The sequence below is a fragment of the Mesoplodon mirus genome (assembly GCF_964341445.2).
Source record: "Mesoplodon mirus genome assembly, chromosome: 2".
NCBI classification, from domain to species: domain Eukaryota; kingdom Metazoa; phylum Chordata; class Mammalia; order Artiodactyla; family Ziphiidae; genus Mesoplodon; species Mesoplodon mirus.
This window is the reverse complement of record NC_138977.1, coordinates 176,212,144-176,229,491: the sequence shown is the minus strand read 5'-3', so window position 1 is coordinate 176,229,491 and position 17,348 is coordinate 176,212,144.

Here is a 17,348-nt window from a genome sequence, read left to right as displayed (position 1 = left end):
CCTTAAGCCCACGTACTGCCTGGGATTCATTTATTCATTGATTGATTTCTACCAGTTTTATGGAGCACCTTTTATATGCCAGACACTATTCTAAGCTTTAGACAAAGTCCTTGCCTTCATGGTGCTTGTATTCTAGTTGGGGAGGTAAATAATAAATAGATTAAAAAAATAAATGGGGACAGTTTGGCAATTTCTTACAAAACTAAACATACTCTTCCCATAAAATCCCAAAGGAGTGTCCTCTCAAAAACCTGCACATGGATGTTTGTAGCAGCTTTGTTCAAAATTGCTAAAACTTGGAAGCAACCAATATGCCCTTCAGTAGGTGAATGGATAAATAAACTGTGGAACATCCAGACAATGGAATATTATTCAGCACTAAAAAGAAGGAGCTATCAAGACATGAAAAGACATGGAGGAGCCTAAGTGAAAGAAGTCAATCTGAGGGCTTCCCTGGTGGCACAGTGGTTGAGACTCCGCCTGCCAATGCAGGGGACACGGGTTCGTGTCCCGGTCCGGGAGGATCCCACATGCCGTGGAGCTGCTGGGCCCGTGAGCCATGGCCGCTGAGCCTGCACATCCGGAGCCTGTGCTCCGCAACGGGAGAGGCCACAACAGTGAGAGGCCCGCTTACCGCAAAAAAAAAAAAAAAAAAAAAAAAAAGAAGCCAATCTGAAGTCTACATACTATATGATTCACACTACATGACTTTCTGGAAAAGGCAAAACTATGGAGACAGTGAAAGGGTCAGTGTTTGCCAGGGGCTAGGGCACAGAGAGGGATGAACAGGCAGAACCCAGAGGATTTTAAGGGCGGGGAAAATACTTTGTAAGATACCATAATAATGAATTCCTGTCACTATACATTTGTCCCATCCCACAGAGTATGCAACACCAAGAGTGAACCATGACTCTGGACTATGGACTTTGGATGATAACGATGTGTCAATGTACGTTTATGGTTTGTAACACATGTTCCACTCTGGGGGAGGGTGTTGAGAGTGGGGGAGGGTATGTGTATGTGGGGGCAGAGGGTATATGGGAACTCCCTGTACTCTCGGCTCAGTTTTGCTGGGAACCTAAAACTGCTCTACCAAATAAAGTCTATACAAAAACAAAGTCCTCTTCCCCCACCCCCCAAAAAGTAGAAGAGGTTTAGTAAGCTCTGGCATCATGGAGCCATAGGAGGAAGAAATGGATTCTGAGGAGGGAAAAAAATCTATTTCGTAACAAAACACTGTGGGAAGGGGTTACTCCAGATTAAAAGAAACTAAAGGGACAATCATAACTAACTACCTAGAAAGATAGATAAATAAATAAACAAATAAATGGATTAGTAAGTGCTGGGAAGAACAGCAGAGCCAGCAAGAGGACTGGGGGCCAGGTGGGGGACAACTGTTTTTATTTAGGTGTCAAGGAAGGTCTCTCCAAGAAGGCAGCATACGCCTGAATGAACGGAAGGAGTGGCCCATGTGAATATCTGGGGGATGAGCCGTCCATGTGGAGGGACCTACCAGTGCAAAAGTGCTGAGCCCAAGATGTGCTTTGCTCTTCCAAGAGCAGCAAGGAGGTGGTGTGGCTGGAGCTGAGTGAGTGGAGGGGACATGGATGCGGCCGGGGCAAGAGCACCGTGCCCGGGACCTCGGAGGCTGTGGAGCGCTCAGGGTGTCACTGTGCGTGCGGTTGGGGTCGGGGGTGGGGCGGTAGAGAGCCACTGGGGGATCCGGAGCAACCTTCCAGTGCCAGGGTCTCTGGGGGAAGTCCACCTGTTCTGCAGTTTGCATTCTTCCCGCAGACGCCTGTCTCCCTTACCCATGGGGCCCCGTTGTTTCCCACAAAGCCCCTTTACTCAGGAGAGAAGGAACAAGTTTTCCTTCCTGGCAACAAAGTGAGCGCGTCCCCATGATTTGACCCTGAACGATGCTCTGGGTTTCTCTTTCTCTGTCTCACCCATCTGTCCCAGGGCCTCACTTCAGCCGGGGATCTGTTTACCAGGTGCTATATGCAGCCCGCCTTTGCCTGCCTCCAAGCTTTGCTTTAACTCTTCCCTGTCTCTGGATGACTTTCTCTCCAGAGCCTCTTGTCGCATTCCTTCTCTCCTAGGACGTTCTCAAATCCCACGTCTTCTAGGAAACCTTCTAGATCACTTGACTGGAAATGGACTCTTCTCTCCTAAACTCCCATGGGTATTATTTTTGGCTGCATAACTAATGACCCAAAACTTAGTGCTTAAGAATTAAAACAACAATTTACTATCTCTTGAAATGCTGTGACTTTGCTAGGTGTTCTTGCACATCACAGGTGTGGCTGGGCGCTGGTACAGCTGAAGTCGTCTGGGAGCCTAGCTAGACTGGACCATCTAAGATGACTCACTCCCATGGCTGACAGCTGATGCTTAGCCCGGGCCGATGGGAGCACCCATAGGTGGCATTTCTCAGATGGAGGCTCTGTTGCAAAAGGGAGCATCCCAAGGAAATCAGGAGGGAGCCACAAGACTTCTGATGGTTTAGACTCGGAGGGCACCTGGAGTCATTTCAGCTACATTCTATTGGTCAAAGGTCATGGCTGGACTAGTTTTAAGGGATTGGGGGTGGGGCATGGGATGGGGGCTAGTCCCTAGCTCTGCAGTTTTTTGGGGTTTTTTTTGTTTTTTTTTGTTTTTTTTTGTTTTTTTTGCTCTACACGGGCCTCTCACTGTTGTGGCCTCTCCCGTTGCAGAGCACAGGCTCTGGACGCACAGGTTCAGCGGCCATGGCTCACGGGCCCAGCTGCTCCGCAGCATGTGGGATCTTCCTGGACTGGGCACGAATCCGTGTCCCCTGCATCGGCAGGTGGACTTTCAACCACTGCGCCACCAGGGAAGCCCTGCAGTTATTTTTAATCCACCATAGCTCGCATGGTGATTTTCCCACATACTGATTAGAATGTTTACTTCCTTTTGCCTATATTAAAATTATTTAAGTGTCTTTTACCTCACATACTAGATTTTAAGTCCCTGCTGAGAGATTACATCTTATTTAACCCAATTCTTTCAATATAATAACCACAATAGCAATAACAAATATTAAGTGCCTGCTATGTACTTGATCTCATCTAAATAAAGATATAATCTCATCTAATCTCTACCCAGATATGGTAGACGTTATCTCCATTTTACAGATGGGGAAACTGAGGCACGGAGAAATTCAGCCTTGCTCAAAGCCACATAGTTGGTAAGTGGCAGAGCCAGGATTTGAACCTACTGAAGAATCTGTGTTCTCATTCTCTGTTCTATTGTCATCTTACAGTTTTGGCACCAAGGAAATGTGCTCGAGTCAATCTGTGTTGGCATTACAGAAGTGTCGCTGGGCAGAAGAACAAAAGGAAAGAAGAAAGGAAGCAATACAGAAAGTGAATGGTGGCATGGAATTGTCATCAAGTGCTCCAGGTGGCTCCAGTCAATATGTGGTCCAGGAGTCCAGTGCTGAGAGTCCTTTGCAGCCTGGTAGATGGAGTGCAGAGCTTTTAGGATCTCAGCAAGAAGCGGGAGAATTTATTCGGTCTGAGCACCTGATGCAAAAGTTTCCTCCCAAATCCCAATTTTCGGTCTGTCCAGATAAGTGATGGAGGTTTATGGTTCCCATTCCAGCATATCCACCCAGCCCAGGGACCTACAATTCTGAATTTCTGGCCTGCTTCCTTCTAGCTAGAAGTGAATCTAGATTTACTTCCCATCAGGAACAAGACAACCTCCGTGCTCCATGAGATCCTAGTTTTAGAAGACTCCACTTTTATCCTGGGGACATCAATCTATGTGTAGAAGGCCCCCTCTGTGGAAGAAGAGACACTGAAACAAAAAATAAGTGGAAACTTCATATCCAGGGAGATGACAAATAAAATTTCAATATTTCTTACATTAAACCACCTCTTACACCTCTGTTCTTTATGAACATAAGGGCATCGATGGGCCAAAAGTCCAAAAAACAGCCTTAGTTCCTGTCTTGGTGCATTCAGGCTACTGTAACAAAATACCATAGACTGGGTAGTTTATAAACAAGCATTTATTTCTCACAGGTCTGGAGACTGAAAGTCCAAGATCATGGTGCCAGCATGGTTGGTATGGGCCCTAATTCTGTATAAGTTGGGTCCTTCTTGCTGTGTCCTCATGTGGTGGAAGCGGGGAGGGATCTCTCTGAACCCTCTTTTTTTTTTTTTGCGGTACGCAGGCCTCTCACTGTTGTGGCCTCTCCCATTGCGGAGCACAGGCTCCGGACGCGCAGGCTCAGCGGCCATGGCTCACGGGCCCAGCCGCTCCGCGGCATGCGGGATCTTCCCGGACCTGGGCACGGACCCACGTCCCCTGCATCGGCAGGCAGATTTTCAACCACTGCGCCACCAGGGAAGCCCTGAACCCTCTTTTTTTTAAGGCACTAATCCCATTCATGAAGGCTCCACCCTCATGACTTAAGCACCTCCCAAAGGCCCCACCTCCTAATACCATCACCTTTGAGGGTTAGGATTTCAAAATATGAATGTTAACAGGACACAAACATTCAGACCATAGCAATTCCTCAATGAGAATGCGAACAGTCGGTGCAGAAAACAGAGACAGATTTTTTTAGCCTCTCTCTCCTGTCACTCCCACATTCATAGCGCTGATGGTCCCCTGCCCACAGGCTCACCATGCCTGAAGAACATCGCCTTGGAAAGTTCTTGGACATCACAATGCAGGCGTGTCTGTACTACTTCAAGGACACAGTCATGCAGCCTCTATGTACCTTGGAAATGGAAAAAGAATTTCACTGGTCAGCCTGGTCAGCTGACATTCTTAATCCTTTATAGTCAATTCTCCTTGTTCCAGGTCCACCCCTGAGCCCCGAGAAGGATATAAGGTTAGGTCAGCTTATAAAAATACTGCCTTAAGACCCTAGAAAGTCTGAAATGATGGAACTCTGCCAAACAACAGAGAAAATTTGTCCTGAAAATACCAACTAGTTGTGTAGGAAAGTCAATAGAAAATTGGGCTCTATCAGAGGCAATATGATCTAACATGGACTGTTGGTCCCATTGGATATTTTTGTCCCCTTTATCCCTGCCAGTCACCCCCATACCCATTCTTCACCTATAAGCCAGAGCTAATTTTGACAAATTGAAATCAGATTGTATGACCTCTTGCGAAAATACCCACAAGTCTTCCCAATCACTTAGAATAGTATCCAAACATCTTACCATGTCCTTAGAAAGTTCTAGATCATTTGCCCCTGCCTACCTCTTCCAATCTCATCTCCCTCCATTCACCCTCCATTCTTCTCCTTGCTCTCTTTTCTACAGCGCCCTCAACCTACCTGTTGACACATTCACCATCGCCCCTTGCTCTAGAATGTAAGCATCATGAGTGCAGAAACATTATCTACTTCCCCACTGCGTCTCTAGTACCTTCCAGAATACTTGGCACATAGTAGATGCTCAATAAATATTTGTTGAATGACTGAAGATATCTGTTTTCTTATGTTCTCCAGGCATTTTAGAAAAACTCTTGTACAGGGAAGATAGTTGGAAATTTAACCTCTCTTGGGAAGGCAGGGAAAGCTTTGCTTCTCATTAATTATTTAATTACCTTCAAAGCTTGGGATTTCAGGAAGATTAACCCCCCCCATTCCACTTATCACAGCTACATGCTCTCAGGCCTAATCATAGCACCTGTGACCCTTATACTGCTTGGTGGTGTCTGGTCTCCTGAAAGGATTAGTACAGCAAGAAAACGTCTGCAGACTGTTACCATTGGCACCTTTTGAGATTTTAATTAATGGAGTATTTTTTTTTCTTTCTCATTCATGGTCAGGATTTTGATTATACTGTGACTCTATACTGCTTGGTGGTGTCTGGTTTCCTGAAAGGATTAGTACAGCAAGAAAGCATCTGCAGACTGTTACCATTGGCATCTTTTGAGATTTTAATTAATGGAGTATTTTTTTTTCTTTCTCATTCATGGTCAGGATTTTGATTAACTTGTAAGTGGGAGCTTTTCATTTAGAGGAGTCTGGAGGAGGGTGCTTAGGGCTGATGAGAGATGCCAGAGCTTCCCTTAGCTGCTGGTGAAGGAATTGGCATGTTCTAGCTGCTTCCACCCCGTATTCACGTGGTCCACACCCCACGTGGGAGGATGGACACGCACACAATTGTTGGCTGCAGTGGGTGGTTGGACTTGCTGGGACCTCTGCTGATCAGACATTTCTTTCTGGCTACAGCATCCTTGTGGATGTGGGGTTCCCAAGTTTTCAGCCGGTGAGACTAGCAGGCAGCAGCTCACTCTGACACTTTGTCATTTGGGCACCTTCGTCTCAGTGTTTGGACCTCCATCTAGGCTGCCTCAGCACTTCTGAATGAACAAGGTCTGGAAATAGTTCATCCACAGACCCGGCTTGGCAGGTGAAGGCTTCTCAGTGGAGCATGGGGTAAATCTGACCACTCCCCACTCTGGCCTGTTCTGTATTTGGATGCAGCTTTGCAGTGAGATAGATCTGGGTTTGCATCTTACCAATTTTATTTAACCTTCTAAGCTTCAATTTCTTCATCTGTCAAATGAGGATGGTAACTATAACCTACCACACAATTTTTTAAAGAGGGTTAAATGAGACACTGCATGCAATTGTTTAGAATAGTAAATGTCAGCTGATATTATTTGAGTTCAAGTCTGTGTATGACACCTTAACAAGCTAATTTACATCTCTGGACCTCAGTTTCCTCATCTATAAAATGGGGATAATGTGATTGTGAGAAGATGAAATAAGAATGCAAGATAAATAGTCAAAAGCACTGTACAAATCCTAGCTAATTTCATCAATGAGTCATCTGCATCTACCCCTGGCCATTAAGTTAAGTTGACTTTCTCATGAAACCCTAAACATGGACATGCTGTCTCTCTTACTCAGTTTTTAAAAATGTAGAAATATAAAATGGGAGGGCTATATGCAAACACTGCTGAAAAATTAAAAAAAAAAAAGAAAAAGAGAAAAGCAAATAGCATTTAAATGATTACTGCATGGGTGGCCGGACTATCGTCCCTCAGGGGGAAATATTTCCCAGTTTGCTTAGAGCAGCAAAAAGAGGAGAAAAAAACCGATTTGAGTGTTATTTCAAAATCTGTCTCCCCCAGGGAAATTAAACCTGAGTTATGGGGTATTTTGCATAAAGCAAAGTCTAGTATAAAACTAATAAGTTAAAAAAACACTGTGAGGTAAATCTAGGTGGATTCAGGCAGGGCTTTTCTGAGCACACCGGTACTCCTGCCACAGAACCTCTTCTTATTCTCACCCCACCCCACGTCCTCAGCCTGGGGAGACCTCGGTGTATTCATAAGGAGTTGCCTCACCTGGCTGTGGTCCAGTCTCCCTAGCAGGGACATCCTAGTGTTAACAGCTGATACGTTGATAGGCCCTCTCACTCTATGTCACTCCCAGCAGCCCTCCTTATCCCCAGCAGTAATTGATGTGCTATGAGGACCACAAAGGCAGTATTTTTATATTGAAGCAGCAAGTTATTATATACAAGCTATGGTTTCTGTTTTTATTTTTTTCAAAAACTACACCGGGTACTTTTCCAGAAGCCTGATGGTTTTTAGCCTCATTTAAAATTTTCCGTTCTATGGGCAATTTTAAGGATCAGGGGCATTTCTTATTTAAATTTTTTCAGCATCTCTTTCTGTAACAGAACCTTTTTGTCTGTAGGGACTCCATTTCAAAGGAGTCTGACACTGCCCAATTCGCGTATCCTACGCTCTTGGATAATTAACCAGTCATTAGACTGGTTCTGACAGGCACATGATCCAAATCAAGCAAATTGGGATATTTTTTGGATCTTTTCTGATGCTGCAATCAGGAAAGGCCATGTCTTTCCCCTGGGGTTGTTAGGCTGGGAGGATTTCAGTCTGAGGCTCTGCTAGCCACAGAACGAGGGCCTCTTGGAGAAACAGGAGATCCCTGATTGCATTGTTTGCACTCTGGATCAAGCCTTGCCTGAAGCCAAACAGTAGGGTATTATGTGAGCTAATAAATACCTTCCGTGCTGCTTTTTGAATGGAGTTTGAATGGAGTTTCTGCCAGTTCCCACTGAAAGCATCCTGAAAAACACAGTTAGATTAGCATGTATATTAGGCTTTTTGAAAATCTTGAAGAATTGATACGATGGAATGAATGTAGTGGAAAGAAATGTGAACTAGAGGGTAGCATGTAGGGTTAAGTTTGGAATTTCCTTTAAAAATAGTGTCTCCCATTTACTGAACACTTACTACGTGCCAGCTGTTTCATATACTCTATCTCTTGGCTTCTCACCACCATCCTGCATGTTATACTCATTCTAGAAAGGAAAAAATCGAGGCTCAGGGGAGCTAAGAGACTTGCCAAAGACCATTCAGGTAGAAGGTAATGGAGCCAGGATTTTACACTCAGAATTTGGGCCAGATAAGCCATATCACACAGATCCGGCCAAGATTATCGCTAATTCACTCATTCAGCACTAATCAGACATTAGGTATTTGCTGGGTGGTCCTAGGCGCTGGGGATATGAAATAAATAAAATAGTGCACATCCTTCAGCTGCTTACAGTCCATTGGGGGACCTTCATTAGGGTCTTCATTGGTTTGAACTGTCTCCCCCCAAAAGATAATCTTGAAGCCCTAAACCCCAGTGTCTGTGAATGTGACCTTCTTTGGGAATAGGGTCTGTGCAGATGTAATCAAGTTAAAATGAGCTCACTATTAGGGCAGGCCCTAATCCGGTATGGCTGGTGTCCTTAAGAGAGGGAAATTTAGACTCAGAGCCACACAGGGAGAAGGCCCCGTGAAGATGGAGGCCTTCTTCAAGGCCTCCACCTTGGAGTGATGCATCTCCAAGCCGAGGAACCATAAAGATTGCCTGCTGTCACCAGAAGCTGCGAGAGAGGTGTGGAACAGATTCTCCCTATGAGCTCTCAGAGGGAACCAACCTTGCCAACACCTTGATTTAGGACTTCTAGCCTCCAGAACTGCAAGACAAGAATTTTCCATCGTTTCGAGCCACTCAGTTTTTAAGTCTTTGATACTTTGTTACAGCGGCCCCAGGAAACACATACAGTCACCCAGGGTCCTGTCCCTAGCAACTTACATTTATTTGAATCTCACCTAAGATTGCTCTGCCTGTGGCCCCCCCCAGATCCCCCCACCACCAGGGACAGGTCTCTTCAGCCAGGGAGTCCCACCTTGCCCTTCCATCACACCTTGCAGGTGGGCTCCTCTTAGCCACAGCTCCCTGCTCTCTTTGCCACAGGTGTGTGAAGCCACCAGGTCGTGCAGTGCCCATCTCCAGGACCCACCCTTTGTGGCAGCTCTTCCCTCCCCTGTCCTCTGAACACACTCTGGCCCCAGTGGCTGCCTGGGGCCCCACTGTTTGCTCTGGATGGGCAAGTGCCTGGAGGCAGCGGACAGCTAATACCAGGGTGTTGCCCTTCCTTTATATTCCAAGACTGTTCCGTTTCCAGGATACAGTCTTGTGATTTCTCCTTTGTGATGAATGTTGAAGCCGTGTCTCTATGTACTGTCTTAATAACTTGGTGAAGGCACACAGCCTTTGGTTGGCAAACGTGGCAGCGCTTTTATCTGACCAGCCCTCACCCACGCCTGTTCCTGCAAGTCAGGTAAGCAGCACAGATGTGGAAGAAGATGCAAGACAAGGGGAAATGAAGTCTGAATTAATCAACAATTTGCCTAGGGTAGAGATGAGCAACAATTTGGACCTTTTGCCTAGCATTTTAAGCAATGGCCCAGCTTCCTCGAGTTGCCAACTGCCTCGCAGTGCCCACAGAACTCTTCTAATAAAAAGCATTCAGGGGCTTCCCTGGTGGCGCAGTGGTTGCAAGTCTGCCTGCTGATGCAGGGGACGCGGGTTTGTGACCCGGTCGGGGAAGATCCCACATGCCGCGGAGTGGCTGGGCCCGTGAGCCATGGCCGCTGAGCCTGTGCGTCCGGAGCCTGTGCTCACAACGGGAGAGGCCACAACAGTGAGAGGCCCGCGTACTGCAAAAAAAAAAAAAAAAAAAAAAAAAAAAGCATTCAGCTGCTGATGTGTTTGGAGGGCAAAATGCCAACTCATTAAAAATAGTGACTCTTCTAGTAACTAAAGCTTTCCCTGTGGGTGAACTTAAACTTTCCATACTCCCGAAGAAGGGGGCGATGGCAGTCATAATTACTCCCAAATGGGTGTTCTGTCACTAGATCATCAACACCTCAAGGCCAAGGCCCCATCTTGCTTTTTTTCTGGTATCTTTAAGAACATCTAACAGGGGACTTCCCTGGTGACGCAGTGGTTGGGAGTCCTCCTGCCGATGCAGGGGACACAGGTTCGTGCCCTGGTCTGGGAAGATCCCACATGCCGCGGAGCGGCTGGGCCCGTGAGCCATGGCCGCTGAGCCTGTGTGTCCGGAGCCTGTGCTCTGCAGCTGGAGAGGCCACAACAGTGAGAGGCCCGCGTACCGCAAAAAAAAAAAAAAAAAAAAAAAAAAAAGAACATCTAACAGAGTGGGTGCTTCTGGCCTGCTGGTAGGCCTGATTAAGTACAGAGATTTAATTTGGGCCATGGTATCCCCAGTATGTTTTTTTCGGGTATGGTGGTTACGAATTTGGGATTTGGGGCTTGGCAGTCAGACTGCCTGGATTAGAATGCTAGCTGGCTGTGTGACTTTGGGAAAGTTTGTTAACCTCTCTGAGCTTCAGCCTCTCATCTGTTAAATAAGCTGTTAGAATGAGTCAATGAGATATGTACCTGAAGTGCTTAGCATTCAAGAAAATGACAGCCATTATTACTATTATTAACTAGTGACTGACAGAGCCGGGACTTACCCAGGCTTGTCTGGCTCCAGAGTCCCCACCGTTGCCCATTTTGGGAACTCAGCATGACTTCTACTGGATTGTTCTCCACCACAGGGTGGAAGTCATAATGATGGAGGACCAGCACCCTCTTGCTGTAAGAGCCACGCTGGTCGCTGGTTGTTGCTAAATCCCTTCCACAGGTGGCTGGGCATGTATGCCACCCATCAACTCACGACCGAGAACCCCCATCCTCCCACCCCAGTTGATGATCCAGAAATCTAGGGAATGTCCTTGCCTCTTTGGAGGGAAATAGTAGCTTTCCAGGGTCCTTTAGGTCTCTCTCTCCCCCAGGGCTTGTCAAAGGCCCATGGTGTAAGGACAGGAGCTCAAGGAGAGAAGACCACTTTAAGGTTCTGCTTTGCTCCCTGCCTCCCCAGATGGGCAGGTGCCCATGGTCTCTCAGATGCGGAAGCAAGGTTGCCAGTTATCCATCAGTATTAATCCCCTAGGACTGCTGTAACGTAGTACCCAAAGCTAGATGGCTTAAAGGAGAAATTTACTGTCTCACAGTTCTGGAGGCTAGAGTCCAGCACTGAGGTGCTGGCAGAGCCATGGTGATGACTCCAGGGGAGAACCCTTTCCCGCCTCTTTGAACTTCTGCCGTTTGCCAGCACTCCCTGGCCTCCTTTGCCTTGTAAATGAACCACTTCTGTCACATGACGTCTTCTCCCTGGGTGTCCTCATGTGGTCTTTCCTCTGTGCATATCTGCCCATGTGTCCAGATTTCCCTTTTTTTTTTTTTTTTTTTTCTGCAGTACGCGGGCCTCTCACTGTCGCGGCCCCTCCCGTTGCGGAGCACAGGCTCCGGACGCGCAGGCCCAGCGGCCACGGCTCACGGGCCCAGCCGCTCCGCGGCACGCGGGATCCTCCCGGACCGGGGCACGAACCCGCGTCCCCTGCATCGGCAGGCGGACTCTCAACCACTGCGCCACCAGGGAAGCCCCGAATTTCCCACTTTTACAAGGACATCAGTGCTAATGGATCAGGGCCCACCGCAAAGACCCATTTTAACTGAATTACCTCTGTAAAGCCCCTGTTTCCAAATAAGGTCACATCCTGGGGTACTGGAGGTTAGGACTTCAGCATATCTTTTTTGGAGGGAGATTCAATTCAACTCATAACACCATCTGTGATGGTTAATTGTGTGTGTCAACTTGGTTAGGCCACGGTACCCAGATATCTGATCCAACATTATTCTAGATATTTCTGTGAAGTTATTTTTCCAGATGAGATTAACACTGAAATCAGGAGATTTTGAGTAAAGCAGATTACCCTCCATCTGATCAGCTGAAGCCTTAATAGAAACAGACTGATCTCCCTGGAAGAAGAAGGTATTCTGCCAGCAGACCACCTCTGGACTCCAGCTGAAATCCTTCCCTGGATCTCCAGCCTTCCAGCCTACCCTGCAGATTTTGGACTGGCTGAGCCTCCACAATCATGTGAGTGAATTTCTTAAAACAAATTCTCTCTCTCTCTCTCTCTCTCTCTCTTGCACACCCAGTCCATATAGATATAGATATAGATAGAAATATATTTATACATGGTTTCTTTCTTCGAAGAGCCCTGACTAATGCACCATCCAAGGGTCCCCGTCCCCAGACCCCTTCCTCCTTAGGCCTCAGGATCTTGGCAGGGCTGGCAATGCCTCACCTAGACAGAGATGAATACCTGAGGCTGCCTTTCAACCCACTTCATTGTAAACAAACTATCAGTCACCCACTGAACAAGCATTTCTGAGCCTTCAATCTTTATTATTCCCTTGACAAAGGAAGGTTGAACAGTTCAGTCTCAGTGTGAATTGCTGTAAGAGATGATGGGGAGGGCTTCCCTGGTGGCGCAGTGGTTGAGAGTCCGCCTGCTGATGCAGGGGACACGGGTTCGTGCCCCGGTCCAGGAAGATCCCGCATGCCGCGGAGCGGCTGGGCCCGTGAGCCATGGCCACTGAGCCTGCGCGTCCGGAGCCTGTGCTCTGCAGTGGGAGAAGCCACAGCAGTGAGAGGCCCCGCATACCGCAAAAAAAAAAAAAAAAAAAAAAAAAAAAAAGATTGTGATCCACTCCACTGTAAAGCAATTATACTCCAATAAAGGTGCTAAAAAAAAAAAAAAATTGAGATCCACAAAAGTGAAACCTAACTGTCCTTTAAAAAAAAAAAAGAGATGATGGGGAAGAAGCGAGAAGAAATTCCTTTGCTTCACAAGTTAATACAGTTCTAGAAGCTGCTGTTCTGTACAAGGAGTTAGAGCAGAATCACTCTTTTAAAACAATGCATGAAATGTTAAAGTCTGTTACATGGTTCATGGTCTGGTGACCTATTGCTGTATAACAAACCATTGAGAGGCTTAAAATTGTAACTCTTTTATTTGTTCAGGACTCTGAGGGTCACCAGTTTGTGCTGGGCTCAATGAGGAGGTCATCTGGAGTCCCTGAGGCAGCTTCCGTCACCCGGCAGCACGACTGCGTTCAGGCTGCTGTAACAAAAATGTCATAGACTTTGTGGCTTAAACAACAGAAGTGTGTTCCTCACCATTCTGAAGTCTAGGAAGTCCAAGATTAAGGTACCAGATGATTCAGTTCCTGGTGAGGACTCTCTAACTGGTTTGCAGGGGATGTCATCTCCCTGTGTCCTCTCATGTTAGAGACAGAGACCATCTCTCTCATGTATCTTCTTATACGGTTATTAATCCCATTCATGAGGGCTCCACCCTCATGACCTAATTACCTTCCAAAGGTCACACCTTCAAATACCATCACATTGGGGATTATGGCTTCAACATGTGAATTTGGAGGGACACAACTCCATAGCACTGGGACTAGATGGTCCAAGATGACCTCACTCACACGTCTGACAATTGGTACTGGCTGTTGGCTGTACAATCGAAGTTCTCATCTTCAAGATGGCTAGCTGGGTCTTCCTTACCTGGTGGTCCTGGGCTCTAAGAAGGTGAGAGCAGAAGCTGCAAAGCCCTTTAAGGCCTAGGCTCAGGAGTCACCAAAACATCATTTCCATCGTATTCCTTTGGTCAAAGCAAGTTACAAAGCCTTCCTACGTTCAGGGCAAGGAGGAATAGACCCCACCATTCAATAGGAGATGGTTCAAAGTGACATTGCAAAGGGATGTGCATGCACTGATGTGAGGATTTATTGCAACCAATTTTGCAAACAATCTACAATGTTCACTGAGCAAATTAAGCTAGTGAATGTAAAGGGCAAGTTCTTTCTGGAGGTGACAGCATGATACTGATCAGAGCCAGGGATCAGAGGGCCATCTCGGACATGCGAGGGCATGGCTGTTTATTATGCCATTTGATTGAGAACCCGGCAGGGAAGGTTTCTGGACTCTGCCTGATTCAAAGTCTAGTCTATAAATTTTTTTCCTGTGAAATTAGATATTTGCCTCATCTCTGTTACAGCACAGCCAGAGGCATCTGGTTGGGTCAGCTAATGTATGTTCTTAGATTTTCCTTGGCAGAAATTAATTTTTTTTCTTAAGAATTTTTTTTTCTTTCTCCAAGGCTGAGTCTTTGGGTTAATACCAGGGAGCCACAAATTTGCTCCTCGTGGTTCATTGTTTCAAAATGAGACTTTTAATAGATTCCAAAGACTTAATAAGAGTGCTGCCTAGTCACATAATGAAGTTATGGTGCACATGGCTGACAGGTAGTAATTTATTATTATCCTTGTCCCTGATAAGAGTCGTGCCATGCACAGTGAGTACCTAATAAATATTAGCTATAACAACGTAAGCAATGAAAAAAGTTTGTCCCTTTGTGTTTCAACCAACCATTCACAATGCATTCTTCCATTACCATGGTGTCTATTTTCCGTTAATTTTATCAGTTATATGTAGAGAGGAACCAGAGCTGTGCGTCTTTATTACTGTTAGCTTAAATGTCCTAATTTACCCTGTCGCCGTGTTTCACTTAGCATAACAAGTCACAATATTTTTCTGTCCCTGCAGTGAAAGACTGCAGTAAGTTGATCTTGCTAACAAGAGATAATTATTAGCTTCCTCAGGAATGTTACTGTATATGCATTGCTAAGCATTCCAAGACGATTAATATTTCTGTGCATTTTGGACAAGACGAGGTGGCAGCACAGAGCACTAGGGCTGTCTGAATATTCTTCCTTTCTCCATTTGCCTCTCCATCACTGGTAATTTGTTAATGCTGCTTGTGTTTCGTCTGCGGTCATGCCGAGAATTAATGCACCCCTACTGACTAATACACCCAGTTCCAAAGAGAGAATGAGGCACGTCAGAACCTTGGACAATCCTGGCAGTCACAAGGTTTGCATTCAAGAGCAACTTCTTCGCAGGGTGTTGCTTTTCTGAAAAGTCGGCCGTGAAATGGCAGTTTAAAATCATGGTTCATTGATGTTCAAGGGTTTCTTCCTCAGATGAGCAGAGCTATTCTGGCACTTGGAATTGCACACTTTTTTGGCTTTCTTTTCTTATTTGTTTGTTTTTGTTGTTGTTGGGGGCAGACAGGGAAGGCAAGAGGATTTAAAATTCAGCAGAAGACCACTGAGAGTTAGAGACCGGTGGGACTGGGAAATCTTTGATTGTCAAGCTCAGGGTCCAAAAGAAATGGAAACCTTCTGAAATATCTGGGCCTAGTCATCCCTTGATTATATTAGACACCCTAACCAGACTGCATATGTGTGTGTGCATTGAAGACATTGCATCCTTTTAATACATTTCCAGTGAATTCTTCTATCTAGGAAAACTTTAGGTAAACCACAAGTAGGCAATGTTGACATATCAACTTGAAATGGGAATTTGGCTCTCACTAGTAAACTTTTATGAACTATCTAGTTCAATCATGCATCGGTTCATTTAGTCAATCAACAAATAGTTATTGAAAGTCTCATGTGGGCCAGATGCATGGTGGGCTCTGGGAATACTGGAGGGGTTTGCGTTCTAGAGGAGGAGAAAGACAAGCAGGCAAGCAGTTCCAGTATGAGGGGATTTATGGGAGGGGTCAGCCCAGAGGGCTGTGTAGACACACACAGATGTCTCAGGCCCGATAGAGGTGGGTCTGGGTGGGTCCATCTGGAGGAAGTGACCTCTCAGGTGAGGCAGAAGGTGTGATGAGAAGTGAGGCAGGAGGGATCAACAGCACCAGGTCTGTGGGATTTAGACCCAAGCAACGGAGTTTGGCCAATGGGAGGCATGGACAGTTTTTTTTTGTTGTTGTTGTTGGGTTTTTTTTTTTTTTTGCGGTACGCGGGCCTCTCACTGTTGTGGCCTCTCCCGTTGTGGAGCACAGGCTCCGGACGCGCAGGCTCAGTGGCCATGGCTCACGGGCCCAGCCACTCCGCGGCATGTGGGATCTTCCTGGACCGGGGCACGAACCCGTGTCCCCTGCATCGGTAGGCAGACTCTCAACCACTGCGCCACCAGGGAAGCCCGGCATGGACAGTTCTAAGAAAAGAAGTGACGAGATCAGGCTGAGGTTCTGAAGACTAGTCTGCTTGCAGTGGGGAGGGTGGCATAGAGAGATGTCCTAGGTTGGGATGCCAAAGAGCTGAGCCTGACACTGGCTTTCTGGGCAAGCAGCTTCTTGGGGGGAGTGCTTTCAGGTGAAACACGACAAGATGTGCGGGAAGCACGAATAGGGCAGGTGGAGATGTGGTCTAGCCCCAGCCTGATCCCATGGGGAGCTCTGGGACGTTAAGGCCTTGTGCTCCGTTATCAGGCCGTCCTGGCTGTGGGCTGTCCCCAGAGGGGAGACAAAACCTCCCAGGCATTTCCAGGTGAAAATGCCTGGTGCTTTTCTCCCAGGGCAAGTCTCAGGAGAAGGGAGCAGCTGTGAGCTATTAGCAGCTCCCGGTCGGGGGACAGGGGTCGGGTACCAAGAGCATCTACTCCAGAGGGAAGGAAGAGCCAGAGAGGGGGTCTTGACTTCTTCCAAGGGGGTAGATTTCAGCTTGTCGTTGCTGGAAAGGAAAGGGCAAATTGGTTCCTCTAATGGAAAATGCATTAGGCTTTCTAGAAGGAGCTGCTAAGCGAGGGGTGAGAACAGTGAGAGATTACCAGTGTTTTGTCTAAGAGCAAGACCAAAGAAGTGTATCATCAACCAGGAAGAAAAGAGACCCACAGTCCAGAATTAATCAGAGGTAAGTGGAGTGGGATTTGAGTAGCATTGCAGTACGTGTAGGGCAAGGCAGTGATGGGGCTATGCCAACATTCTAAAAATAATTAATTCTCTCCCGTTTCTATCCGAGGTGCTCAAGGTAATTTGCAAACATTTACAGGCAAGTTTTCAACAGGCTGAACCTAAAGCAAAGCTCCCGTTGACTTCACAGGGAGCTCCCGGGGGGGACAGGCAGCAAGGTGAGGCTTCGGTTCTGGGTAATTAAGACTTACAGCACCCTTGTTAACGATGAAATCCCTGTGCGCGTCATTGAAATGCAGTAGGCTCCGAAGCCCTATGACCCCTCGCCGGCTGTGGCCATCAGAAGCCCACTG